The sequence below is a fragment of the Onychostoma macrolepis genome, chromosome 15 (genome assembly GCF_012432095.1).
Source record: "Onychostoma macrolepis isolate SWU-2019 chromosome 15, ASM1243209v1, whole genome shotgun sequence".
Lineage (NCBI taxonomy): Eukaryota > Metazoa > Chordata > Actinopteri > Cypriniformes > Cyprinidae > Onychostoma > Onychostoma macrolepis.
In genome coordinates this window covers 27,228,152-27,243,164 of record NC_081169.1, presented here as the reverse complement: position 1 = coordinate 27,243,164, position 15,013 = coordinate 27,228,152, and the positions used below count along the sequence as shown (strand labels likewise).

The 15,013-nt window shown below is 36.1% G+C and overlaps 1 long non-coding RNA gene across 1 annotated transcript; it reads right to left on the bottom strand.

Moving 5' to 3' along the window:
• Window positions 1-299: 299 nt before the first annotated feature.
• On the bottom strand, window positions 300-14,538 carry LOC131520384 (uncharacterized). The gene is made up of 8 exons (XR_009266050.1): window positions 14,516-14,538; window positions 14,369-14,425; window positions 9,917-10,030; window positions 9,746-9,832; window positions 9,506-9,564; window positions 9,349-9,413; window positions 9,099-9,167; window positions 300-408 (listed from the first exon to the last, which is right to left on the bottom strand). It is a non-coding gene; the product is annotated as an uncharacterized LOC131520384 (long non-coding RNA).
• Between the last annotated feature and the right edge of the window lie 475 nt (window positions 14,539-15,013).

The following is a 15,013-nucleotide window of genomic DNA, read 5'->3' as shown; positions in this document are numbered from 1 at the left end:
CATGCTTTAGAAGTACTGTGTAATGAACCTTGGTGCTGTATTTTTTGTTGACAATTTGACATGCAGTTTTCATATGCTACACACCTGGACCACCCAGTTTTATGTAGGCCCACCCACTTAAACATTTATGGCTACTCTAGTGCTCTGGACTGAACACTAGCGGTGAGTGGATTCTGACTCACTAAAACTCCTCTGATTGGCCATTGCGTTATAGAAATCAACAGATATGTCTCTGATTTGCTACGATGTACAATGCTGCAAAAACAGAGCGCAAACACAAATACACATTTGATTCTGACCTGAGGTGGCTGCCGGTTACTTTCGTTTTGTTGTTTATGTTATTTAGTTGCTTCTTTCCTGAGTCTTGAACTTGGTTATGTTTTCCTTAAATCATCCTCTGAGGCATTTCTGGGAAGAGAGAAAACAAGCTTACACAGCTGTGGTGGGGTGAGTAAAGAGAAACACAGTGGGTGTTGGTGTCATGCCTCACATCCTGTGAGGATACAATGTGAATGCACAAGCAACCATGGCAAGTGACATCATTAGGTAGTCTAGTTTGAATACTTATTTCTCACATTTTAACCAATTTTTTGGGTGTATTTCATATTTAATTGTCTTCAATTCTATAAATCTAGAAACTCATGACTCCACTTAGAGGACTCCTGCTTTTTCTTTTGACTCAAAGTCCAAAGCCACAGACTGTGGACATGTATACTCTTTATACTCATTTTAGAATTTCTTTGTACTTAATGTTAATGCATTCAACTGCTTTTTAAAGAAAAAAATTGTTTAAGTTATGTCAATGTGTGTGGTTGATACTCACAGCACAATGTAGAACAATGCATTTCGATGTCAGTAAGTAGCCTATTGCTGTCTGCTCTCAAATCTTGAGTCAAATAAGCTTCATGTGTCTCATTAAAGACAGAAAATAAAGTACTGAGTGAGTCTGTTTTCCTTCACATTATTGGCTGGCCATCCATTCAGGGTGTTCTGTGGCTCGTCGCAAGGGCTGTGCGAAGTGGTCATTAGGTCTTCAGAAAGAACAAGAGAAGAAAGGCACCAGGCCCAGACGGTGTGACACCAGCCTGTCTGAAATCCTGTGCTGACCAGCTGGCCCACATCTTTGCACAGATCTTCAACAGATCGCTGGAGCCTGCCACAAGTCCCTGCCTGCTTCAAACGCCCCACCATCATCCCCGTCCCAAAGAAACCCAAGATAACAGTACTTAATGACTACAGACCTGTGGCTCTTACATCTGTGGTCATGAAGTTGTTTGAGAGGCTGGTATTGGCTTATCTGAAGGACATCACTGGACCCTTACTGGATCCTCTGCAGTTTGCTTACTGAGCAAACAGGTCCGTGGATGATGCAGTCAACATGAGATTGCACTTCATCCTGCAGCATCTGGACAAATCAGGGACTTGTGTGAGCATCCTGTTTGTGGACTTGAGCTCCGCTTTCAACACCATCATCCCAACACTCCTCCAGAACAAACTAACGGTGACGAGTCTGCTTACAGACAGGAGTTTAAGGAGCTGGCTGTCTGGTGCAGTCTTAACAACCTGCTCAACATGCTCAAAACAGTGGAGATGATCGTGGACTAAAGGAAAAAAAAACACCCTGCACTCTCCCCACTCACCATCATAGACAGCACTGTTGCTGCAGTGGAGACATTCAGATTCCACCATCTCAAAGGACCTGAAGTGGGACACTCACATCGACTCCATAGTTAAAAAGGCACAACAAAGGTTGTACTTCCTTCACCAGCTGAGGAAACTCAACCTGCTACAGGAGCTGCTGAAACAGATCTACTCAGCCGTCATCGAGTCTGTCCTGTGCACATCAATAACTGTCTGATTTGGTTCAGCTACAAAATCAGACATCAGAAGACTACAGAGGACAGTTCGGTCTGCTGAAAGGATTATTGGTGCTCCCCTGCCCACCCTTCAAGAACTGTATACATCCAGAATGAGGAAAAGGGCTCAGAAAATCACATCCAAGCCATCTCCTTTTTGAACTTTTGCCATCTGGCTGGCACTACAGAGCACCGAATACCAGAACAGCCAGGCACAAGAATAGTTTCTTCCCCCATGCAATCTACCTCATGAACAGTTAAATGTTCCCCCCATTGTGCAATAAAAATATGTGCAATAACCTTATATTTATTTGTTATCACCCTATATCCTAGTGCATCCCCACATCTTATTTTTTGTTCTATTCCTATTCCATTTTATCTATAGTGCACCTGTACATACAATTTATTCAAAACAATTTTTTATGGTTTATTTATATTTATACTAATGTGTATGTTATGGCAACTTTAATATTCTGTTTCCATTTTGTATTGCCTTATTGTTGGCCCTGGATGAACTTTAAGTTATTTATGTTAAATCATGATAATTATTTGTTTGTATTATTTAATTGTGTATTTCATAAATATTCCTGTTTAATTGGTTGATTCTTTTGTTGTGTTGGCGCCCCCTGTGGTGACACACATTTAAGTATTGACAAGAAAAGGAATCAGAGGGAGCAAATCAGTTTTCAACAGCTGTGATCGGAATGTGTGTGCATGTTGTAAGCAAAAACAATGGAAAATAAACTGTTAATCGGAAAAAGGAATGACTGGTTTTTGCTAGCAGTTTAATTTTACCTATTGTTCATAGTTGACCAGCATAAATAGAAATTATAACATCTGGTAAATCTGATGAAAGACAAATTCATTCTAATAAAATAAAAAGATTTATGTATTTAAAAATACAAATTTATCAAAAATAAAAATACATTTTGCCCCAAACGAGCCAACTGAACAGCAGTACTCAATGTACATACTGTAAATGTTTGTTGCACATTTTGATGCCTGATGACAGGGGTAGAGGACTCCCACATAAAGCACTGTCATGATAGATAATAGAGTTCCATCCAGAGCCAAACTGTTTCTAGTTTTGGTTTTGTTCAAACCCATGGAAAACACACTGCATCTGAATTTGAGTGGGGATACACAGCTTGACATACATGCTCAGGACAAGTTGTATGCTGTTCAGTTGGCATGTTTGGAGCCAAATTTCTTTGTATTTTTGACACTTTTTTAAATATATAAAACAATTTATTTTATTTGGATGAATTTGTCTGTCTTTTTTTCAGATTTACCAACTGTTATAACATCTGTTATAACATCTACTTATATATATATACTTTCCTTTCAGGAAGCCAAAGCTAAGTTAAAGCTTCTGGTTGCAGTTAGATAGTTTAAAAAATTTTTTTTTTTTTTACTGCATCAGTAATATTTTTGCACGAATTTGGCTATATTCCCCATCAGCTCTGACTATCTTTTCACAGGCAAGTGATTTCGTCCAGGAATCATAAAATCGAAAAATAATAAGGGGTTACCTACAGCATTCATCGGATCTTTCTCTTCCAACTTATCCGAGTAGGGTGAAGCTGCAGGCCCGGAGGCCCAAGTGCACACTCAGACCTGCACGCTCAGAGCAGCACTTCCAGAACTATCGTTTTTTTCAGACATGAACATTTATTTTGTAGCGTGTGTACCGTAATAATTTCCAACATTATAAAACTGCTAGCAAGTAGCAACATCGGGCACGTGAGTAAGGTTATTAATTTTATTAAAGCCACTCCTGAAAATTACCAGGTTTTATGGCATAAATCAACGTGACATCTTATTACACCAACAAACAAATAGCCTATTTTAGTATTTAATGATTGTTTAGATAGATAGTTCGACAAAATAAGCCGTGAATTTTGTTCTCCCCAGTTATTTTCAAACACGTGGTGCGTAACCTATTATTGCTAGCTTAGTCAGTGTTTGATTTGATCAAAATTAGTGTCGAAAGATAGCATTATTTTATAATATTTACAGCTTGCTCTTATTTTCTGTGTTATTGTACCATTCTGGGATACTTAATACAGTATGTTTTCTAACAAAATAAAAAACGTTAAAGTAAAAATGTTAAAGTAAAATGTATAATATATAATACAATTATTCTTTGTAACATATTTTAGTATTATGTAGGTCTACTGTACATATTACTGTATTAACTACTATTATTTCATACTAATATTACTACTACATTTACTATTAGTAGTAGTAGTATGTGTAAGAAAAATGATATTGCACATTCTTTTTTATTGTACTTTACAAATCTCAAAGTGCTACCACAGACAATAACAGATGTTAATAACAATAACATCTGCGTAGAATTGACATATGAGCTCTGCAAAAGTGCAAACGCATCTGCAGGCACATTTCAATAGATCAGTCCAGCATGAAGGTAATATTTGCAAGTGTACATCTTATTATAGTGAAAAATTGTAAGACAAACTTAAAGTGCAATCTTATACTGCTGTTTTTCAGAATTTACAATACACAGATGTGGACGCCTCTGCAGAAGTCAACCACATTATCACTGCCTCTACTGCAAATCAACAATTTTAAGAAAACCTGATTTTATTAAACATTTAGCACTCTGCAAACAAAAACACCAACCACCAACCCCTCACACTAAAGCCACCACAACTTATGCCACAGCTCTGCTCACCATTCATGTGCCTCCCTCCGCTGCCAAGACTCTGCCAACCACTTCTGGCATTTCTAGGCCCTTCAAAAAAAATGGTTGAAAAAAAAAAATAAATAACTAAAGAAATGTCCCAAATGTGATTTGATATGCCACCATAAAAATTTAATAAGACATATAGAACGCAAACACACCCCAAAAATGACGGACATTACTTCCTCATCCCATCTTGACAGTGAGTGCATAGACCCCCAGAATGGAGTCTATATGGTCCACAAAAGTATTCATAGAGCTTCTACTCCACTCCATGTGCAAATTAAAATATGGGGGGAACAACATCGTGTTTCATGTGAATTAAATGAGTGCCAGACTAATATTTAGTTGGCTTGGAGAAGCGGACTGCTGTCATACCAGTGTGTTCACCTCCGGTCAGTTTCATACTGCAAAACCTTTTTAACCTCACGTTTACTCACAAAAGAAAGTTTAAAAGAAATGGTTAAAAGCAAGTGGTTTGGCCAGATCGTCAAAAACTAGCCCAAGAAGAAAATGCACCACTGTCAGTTGAATCCAATATTAGAGTCCCACCATCAAAAAGATTCATATCGGTCTACGAGCCTAATATATCATATTATAGTAGACTGGGCAGAGTCATGGTGTCATATGACACCAAGAAGAATTTACGGCACTGTCCCTGTGCAAAAACCCTGAGGTCATGCACCCATAAATACATAGCAAAATGGCACCTCTTTCAAGTGCACCCTGAACTCTTCCGAAAGGTTCGGAGCACTGAAAGCGCTGAAGAATTTCAGGCAACAGCGATGGAGGAAAGTGATGAAAGTGAGACTTAACCTCCAAAGGATGTTTCTAAAGTAAAGAGCATGGTAGAATGTATCCTAATGAATAAAAATCTACCATCTACTATTCCCAACCATTTGAGGCTTTCTTCAGTCGATAAGGAATTTCCACAACACCTAATCCCTGATGAGACAATGTGCTATCACTGCTCAGACCGCACATTGCTCAGTGATCCTGTCTGCATTACACATACAGCGAAAATTCTTACAACTACAGGGATTGTCCAAGGTGGATCATTGTTACAGCTTTTATTTTATTTTAATTATGAATAAATACTAAACCACTTTTTGTTTTTGTTGTTTTTTTACATTCTGTATCTGCAGATATTTCAACGTACTACAAATTCTGTCCTCTCTGTGGAATGGTGTACCGTTACCAAGAGTGGGGTAACGGTTTACATAATTTCAATGACCATGTCTTCCTTGAACTCTCTCTCTGCCTCACCATAAGAAATCTTTTGCAGGTAATCGTTATACATTTTTTCCAACAATAGGATTTCTTCATAGTATTTGATTTAAATAAGATTAAGTGTGGTTTCTTTAGCATAGGTGCATACAGCAGTCAGCAGAGTAGTGGAGTACTTGGAGGTGACTACAGGTGTACAGTTCCCCTCAGCAGATACTGGTCTCCATGGCTATCTCCACTTTGAGGCCCTAAATGACCATGCATAAGTATTCATGTGTGTCTTGTGGTGAATTGATTGGATGTAGTAGGGGCAGGGTGAAGGCACATCCATACAGGTGAGGGGTGAGGTCCGGGGGAACTTAACCGTTGTTAAGGTCAACGCCACTGCCCTACGTCACAACCTATGATCATTGTAGGGCCCAATGTCATTCATGGGATTAGAAAAAGTTTTTTTTAACAATTTGCTTATCTTTGTTGTATGTTTATCTGTTCCAGGAGGTTGGGCTGTCGTCATGTGCCCTTGTGGCATAGTGTACAGTATAAAATGTAATCTGCGAGCAGAAAGTCCACGGGATTTTGCAGATATGCTTCTGTCTTGGAGGCATCTGCCTAATTTTGTAATATACAACTTTGCCCGTGGACTGTCCACCCACACAAACCTGAGGCAACCTTTCACACCTTTCGAAGGAAGGTTACTCGAACCAACCCCTGAAAATATTACAGAAGCAAAATCAGGAAACCTACAGGTTACACTGCCGTGGCTCACTGCAAAAAAGCAAAGTCCAGATCCAGATGGTCATCCAATAACTGGTTCTGCAGAACACTATGTTCTGTATGACCGCTTTCACGAAGACAACACAAAAGACCCTCGTGATTCACTGAGGAAGCTTTGTCTTGTGCCTCAGCTAGCAGGCAAAGTTAACAGTCAGGCTGCAGAACAGCTTTTTTCAAAGCTAAAGAAAAATAACTACTGTATGAACATGGCATTGCCATCCACACATGTTTACCTCATACGAAACATCATCCACCATTACAATGTCAGAAAAAATGAGAAACGTCTTCATGACATAAAAAAGGAATTCAACACAGACATTCACATGTATGTCCACAGCCAGGTTGTGTTAGGAGGTAATCTTTCCCTTACTCACATTTGTGTAACAAATACAGCACTATATCCTTAACTGTACTTATGTGTATATTTGTATTTTATAGAAAATCCGTTCTCCACAGAGAAATGCATGGACATGTCACTTGGTAATTTGACTGTTCGGTCCAGTTGCTAAATGTCAAGTTTCTGTTCTCTGGTTATGATGTGTTATTTTCTAATTTTGGTGGTTTAATGTACTTTCAGGACCACTGACAGCACTGCCAGAAAATATTGTGACTGCACAAATGACCGCTGCATCACCAGCCATAACATCAGTCACATCTTAAAACTTATCTCTTTTCCTTGGCATTTAATATTTTTTGACTTGCTGTGGAATGACTTTATTTTAGTGAATCTCATCCATTTTACATTTTTTGTGTTATAGTCTTGTTTTATTGCTTATAAACTTGTCGACTTGTTTTTGTTTGCATAATCTGTGAAGCACTTTGGTCGACTTTGGTTGTTTTAAATGTGCTATATAAATAAACGTTGTATTGTATTGTATTATTGTATCTCCTCAGTCATCAGTTCCAATTACAGAAAAAACAGCTTGTGAACCTACCACTCTTCTGCATTTTTTGGAACCTACAAAGCCTTGGGAGAGGGACTGGCATCCATTACAAGAGAAACTAGTATTATACACACACACACACTCTCACACACACTCACACATACACACATATTTATTGTTATTATTATTACAGCTTGATTATGTGCTGGACCGAAATCGCCCTGGCAGTGAAATAATTGTGAAGAAGGGGCAAGTGTGCCTTATCCGAGAAGAATTTTGGAGCCTTGGATTGTTAAGGGACATGGACTCCCATGTAAGCAGTCTGTTTTTTATTATAATTTTTTCTAATTAAACACATTGACTTATCGGAGTATTTATTGCAGATTGGAAACGCCTGCATGGAGCTTATTTGTGAAATGGCTCTGCAAATTGTAAGAAAATATTGAAATGTCTAGTCTAGTGCATACGTTGATTGCTATTGCAATGTGTGTGTTTCTAAAATTAAACACTGAAAAATCTTGGAAGAAGCAATAAGGTTCAAATGAAATATTTTTACACCTTTACATTGTAGATAATGATGCCGCTTCGAAGAGAGACGGTGTTTTTAGACTCTCTGTATGCAGAGCATGAATCAGGATTTGGAGATGAGGAATACAGGGCAATTTTTAGGTCTATCAATAAACTAAGACATGTTTCAGCCTTTATCTGATATATGGCTACGTTCCTATAGCCATTTCTATCCATTTCCTAACCGTGTGTTATAGTGCTGTCACTTTTGGCTACGTTCCTATAGCCGTTTCTTGCACTTCTGGCTATGTTCATCTAGCCTTTTTTATACATGGTGTTCTAGAGTTGAGGTGAGCTGTTATTGTCAATATTACTGCTAATATGTTTTGTCTACAGGCAAATTGCTTACCAAGTTGATCATGGGACATGGACTGAAAAGACAGGATATGATTTTCCGGTGATAAATCAATTTAAAGAATTGTCATTATTTGGCATTTACAACAGTTACATTTTTTGTACATTATTCTAAAATAAAATTGTTTGCTTTACCGATTTTAGGCTTTGCCACGTCAGACAAGAGGGAATGACTGTGGTGTTTTTGTACTCATGGTAAGATTTAAAATTGTTGAGTTAATTGATTTAAAGCTTTTGTAAACATTGTAAATGACTGTGTCTTCTCTCTTTGCAGTACACCCTTTCAATGGTGTGTGGCATTGGATTTCAATTCCAGGAGGTATTTTTTTTATTTATGAAACCTTTATTTTAGCAGGCTGTTTTTCTTGTCAGGATGGTGCTTTTATTTATCATAGCTAAAAATGTAAAATTTTGATCTTTTAAATCTGTCAAATTTCAATTTGATATTGTGTCAATACAACAACTTGGAACACGAGTAACAAAACATCCTTAATATCTCTCTTACCTGTGACCAATTATTATGGATTTTGTCTTGCTTGAAAGCTATGGGCAAAATATTATACAAAATATCTTCATGGAACATGATCTTTACTTAATATCCTAATGATTTTTGGCATAAAAGAAAAATTGATAATTTTGACCCATACAATGTATTTTTGGCTATTGCTACAAATATACCCCAGCGACTTAAGATTGGTTTTGTGGTCCAGGGTCACATATGTGTCTTACCTTCGAATTGATGTGCCATAACCCTATGTCCTTCTCTCTGGACATCCCAGTTTGGTGTGTTGCGGAAATCTAAAAAGTAATATTTTATTTGTATTAATGCATTTAATACAATTACACATTTAACAAATATTCTCTACTGGCTGTCAAACCCAGCTCTTACATGACTAGATGGCTTTCAGATTGTAGAAGAAATTGTATATCATTCAATAAATAAATAAATAATAAAAAGAAAGAAACAGGAAAACATTACCTAAATGTCGTGGCATCATAGAATGGGTGCTATCTGTATAGCTGCTCTGTAGCCCCCTGGCATCTCTGGATCAATGACATATTAATAAATTACAGGCTTGCAACCATTTTTGATATATGGTGTTGATCTGCTTATCTGCATTATTATTTAGGCTTACCACTAAATCCAGCTCTTGGCAATCTTTCAAGACCCCACATGTCCTTGGTGGCTCAGGTGCTAAAGAAATATACAGAATTACACTGTTAATAATAACATTGTCATAGACAAATGACAGCAATGCAAGTGGTTTTCTAACATTTTAATCTTTAAAAAAATGTAGTTTGGTGTGGTCCAGTGGTATGCAAATTTAAAAAATAAAACATCACTAGCTTTATAGGTCATCAACATTTTCTTGTACTTTTAGATAAGTTCCTTCTTGTCTCCATTGTTTTTGGTGGAGAGGGCAGGGTTGGTATTTTTGCTGGTGGCATGGCATTGACATTACCTAAACAAACAATTTAATAGAATTTAAGTTTGTGTCTTGTAATTATTTCATTAACCTAAAAGAAATGTGAACTCATATACATACTGTCTTCAATATCTGTGATGTCACTATCTGACTCCAAAAGGCTGGTTTGCCTTTTCCCAGTGCATGAGGTGTTTTGAGCTTTTCTCATAAGCTTTTGGGCTGTCATGTAGTCAACTAAAGAAATAAATAATTTGGTGAGTTGGAATGAAAGGTACAACAATCATAAAGTATACTGAAGAAGAAACCCAAATTCCCAAAACAGTGTGTGGACAGCGTGAAAAAAAAAAAAAAAACATAAATAAATTAAACAATAATAAAAACACCAAAAATATATACAGCTGCAGGTAGCAATATTCAAATATTCAGCCATTCAAACTGATGGAAAAAAAAAAGACTTAAAAGGATTACAACATTAGTATTACAGCCTTAATCTTTGATCCTCATTGACATAAATGCACTGTAAAAAATGATTGTGATTTTAACAGTAAAAAACTGTAAAATACCACAGTAATAACCTGTTAAATGATTAAGAGTAAGTTTCCTTACTATATACAGTGAATAACTGTAATAGATCTAACCTTTGTTTTCGAGAAAGTAGCCTCAGAGTCGACACTCATAGACTGTGTCTGAAACCACTCCCTACACCCTCATTCACTAGTCCTACATTACTTCACTATATAGTCCACTAGACAGAGTGATTGAGAACATATGAGTGAATTCAGACACTGATGAACACCTGCTGTTAACAAACACAATCACTGAAGGAAAGAACAAGAAACAAAACTACAGCCACAGCCTTAAATGAAATCAACTGAAATAAAACAGCAGAGGATGATTAAACAACTCCACAAACAGCATTACCAGCTCCACTCATTACTAACCAGTTTGACTTCATTTCTGTCATATATCTATGAATTAACAGAGGTTTATATTTTATTTCAAATGTTTTGTTTGACCTCACCATCTTGGTGATCGGTGTTTGCTTTAGTTATGCTCTTGACCCTTGACTCTTTAAAATTAGTTTTTTTTTGGCTGTTGTAACTGTGTTTGTAGAGCACATTTATTATGACAAGAAAAGCCAAGAGAAATTGTAGTTAAGTAGTTTTGGTTAAAACTTAAACGCTGTGGTCATCGTCAGTTAGTGTCAAGCAATATGGGTGATTTGTAATTATTTTCACATTGTTTATGGTAGTAATATTACTCTACAAATTAAGCTGACAAACCATGAAAAAATTTAAAACCTTTTATTCACAAAACCTTCAGAGTTACAGCACCATTTAGAAACACAGACATCAGGAATCAGCACATGAACCTCAACAATGGTGACTATTAATAATAAAAAAAACAATGCATGCAGCAAAGCATGCTGGGTGCCAGTACAAAACTCCCAGCATGCACTGCAGCATGAATAAATTATGCAGCTGAATGTTCTTAATATTTTCTTTATTTGCTTTTATTTTGGTGTTGTTTTTGTTGTTACTTTTCAGTAGACTGATTTGTGATGTTCAGAGTTGAACCGTTTTTAAAAAAATTTTATATCATTTTTGATTGTCACCAATTTTGAGATTCATATGCCGATTGCTGATGTCTGTGTGTGTTTAAGTTCTGCCATAGTTCAGTACATTCATTTGTGCATATTCTGGTTAGAGCTGTTTCACAACATTTGATTGCTGTAGTATCAGTGGAGCAATTAACATATTACATGTTTAATAAGAGACTTAACACGGGATAATCAATTAATTAAACTAGATCATGTTGGTGTTGACATCACAAAAATCAGTCTCCAGATGATGATAGATTTGTTTGGTGTTTTGCTTTAAAAACTGTGCTTAATAAACACAGCTAATTAAAAGCAAGCAAACAAAACCAATGTTAGAGTCACGATTCAAGATCCCAACTAAAGCACCCACTGATCGCCAATATGGTGACTTCAAATGAAAGTACAACAACTAAAATCTCAATAAGAGCTTTTGTACACATATGACATAAATAAAGTAAAAGTGGTTAGTAATAAGATGCTGGTGTGGAGTTGTTTAATCACCCTCTTCTGAAATCTTGAGAGATTTCATGTGTTTTATTTCAGTTGATTTCATCTTGGCTTTAGCTGTAAGTTTTGTTTCTCTGCTCTTGTTTCTCATTCCTTCAATGATTCTACTTGTTAACAGCAGGTGTTCATCAATAAAGCTCAATCCTAATTTAATTAGTCACTTAATTCTCTCATTAATTCATCACTGCTTCAGTGTTACTTCAACACTCTGTAGTGTGGACACATAGAAGTGCTCTTTAAAACTGAGGATTTTGCTGTGGGATTAAAGGGGTTAAATGTGTGAGATGACAAAACATACTGTGAAACGTAATTTTAACAGAAATATACCATGAATTTAATTTACGGAAGCAAACTGAAAAACAGTAGATTACTGGCAACCACAGCTGCCGGTATTTCACCGTAAAATCAAGACAAAAAACAGCAAAATACTGTAAAACCTAACAGTCAACTTCCTGTTGTGTTTTGTGGGTCACCATTGTGCTGGAGAGTAGAGCCTGTGTTTAAGTCAAGGACGGACAGAGAGACACTGATGTTATGCTGCATGTTGCTTTATTTAAAGGCAGTAACTGTGTAGTTACTGATGTAATGAGAACGTTTTGCTAGTTTTGATCATGTATGTGTGCTGCTGTTATTTGCAAGAGATTTGAATTGATGACTTTGCATAAATCAGTAAGATTTTCTTCATGGACTTAAACAAAATAGTTCTCAATACTCTCATACTCACATTACATAAACATTATAAATATTAGTCTATAAACAAATGGCAGTTGGATAATTTAAGCGTAGTCGGTTTCTGCAAATAAAATGAGTTAACTAAAAGGTTTGTGTATTAACATTGTATCAGTTAATGAGATACGGTTTTTCACTGTAAATTTAAACAGTTCTGTAAATCCTAAAATTTAGCTACCGTATTTTTCACGGTAAAATTCTGGCAACCACAGCTGCCGGTATTTTTCCGTAAATTTAACAGATTTTTTTTTACAGTGTGGCTGTTAATATGGTTGGTTGACTGAATGATTTTTGAATGGCAGTTGGTTTCGTCTCCACATATTACACATTGTTCCATCTTTTATAGAACTGAGGTCTGTATTTCTATTTGGTTTTTTTCTAGCATTCAGTTCATTCAGCAGCAGACAATGCAAGATACATGTTTAAATCATCCTTGTTGCTGAAAAAAAATATTACTGTTACAGTAATACAGGCTATAGCTGCCATATATAATATGAAAATACACTTACATTACCCAACTTGCATAATCAACATTCTTTTGATAACGCACTGTATTCAATTATAAACACTGGATTTTATGTCAGTTACATAAGTTAGGTAATATAAGTGCATTTGGCAATGTGGTAACTGTAGTACCAAAGCAAATAAAAAGTAAACAGTGATATTTTTGTAGGTCCGTGTACTTGGCGGCCAACGGATTTTCCTTTTGAAATTAGAAAAACAAAATCGGGAATCAAGCAGTCACTCGTTTTTTTTTTTTTTAATATTGAAAGTAGAAAAATAAGAAAACAGCTCCTTTTTCGTTTTTTTCATTTTTTTTTTCTGCGGGGTTTGGTGAGAATCAACTCGAAATGCAAGTTACATTTATGAAAATCTTGCGTTATAGTCCTGTGTGCGAGTGCGCATGCAGCTCACAGCCGGTACAAGCGCATATCCTTTTGAGATCTAAATTACAATAAATAAATAAAAAAGACTACATTATAAAACTCAAAAGAGTAGGCCTGTGTATTTTATCTCTGTTGTTCTCCGATTGTAAAATAGTCAGAATGACACAGCTCTTGAACGTTATAGTCTAATCGGCCTGTTATATAAGTCAATGCATTGTTCTTTCCTTTTTGTATTAGTGTTTAAAATATTTTACTTAAAATTAATTAATTAATTAAACAAACAAATTTACTGGACGACCAGGATAGGCTATGACAGCCGCCATATCATACATGCCCAGCTGATGCAAATCATAGAATTTATATCTACACAGAAGAACAGATTGTATCGAGCTATTCATTTGTCTGGTTATTTGATGAGAAAAAGATGAAATGTAGTTGCAATAAACACATCAAGAATCCGTACACCTGCAGCAGTGGAGGACTTCTGCCTCGCGGAACTGCGGAAGATCTTCGGCTGACCAATCAGCAGAAAGGGGCGTTTAATTCCCGCCCACGTGTAGAAATCGAATATTCAAGCTGTTTATACATTTTTCTACTCCTGAACGAAAAACGAAAAATTAAGCTGAATTCTTGTTTTTCGTTTCTTGGAAAAAATTAAAAAACGAAAAAGGAGCTATTTTCTCATTTTTCTACATTCAATATTAAAACAAAAAACGAGTGACCGCTCGATTCCCGATTTTGTTTTTCTAATTTCAAAAAGAAAAACCGTTGGCCGCCAGGTACACGGACCTGGTATCTAACATGCCTTGGACTTAGACAGTACTGTATGTGCAGGTCTATATTCCTTACCTGGTCTAATTCTTCTTTCCGTGCATCAGGAATTACAGCTATACAACTGAAAACATTCTGAAAGACAAGGTACATGAGTACTTTGAAAACAAAAGTCAGTCACACGACTGTTTACGAGAAAAGACTTAAAATAATGTTGCATGCTACCTCAATGTGAAAATCGCCTGTTGAGTAAAGAAAAAGAAAAACAATATTAGAATAATTGCTTTATTTCAGCAGTAGCAAATATTTTACACCCAAACATCCTGAGACCCATCAAAATAGCAATTTAGACTAGCAGATCTTGTTTTTACGTGAGCTCTTAAAATGGTTTTGTGTGTAAGGTTACAAACGTTTGATGTTTGTTTGTTTTTTTCTTTTGTGCCTTTACCAATAACCGCTTGTTTAGTTTACTCACCAGACTATTTGTCTGTCTGTATATCTATCTATCTATCTATCTATCTATCTATCTATCTATCTATCTATCGTAGCCTACTTGTCAAAAGTTTGGAAAAATGTTAAATGTTTTAAATGAAGTCTCTTGCTCACCAAGGCTGCATTTATGTGCTCAAAAATACAGTAAAAAAATATTATTACAATTTGAAATAGCTATTTTCTGTTTGAATATATTTTAAAATGTAATTTATTTCTGTGATCAAAGCTGAA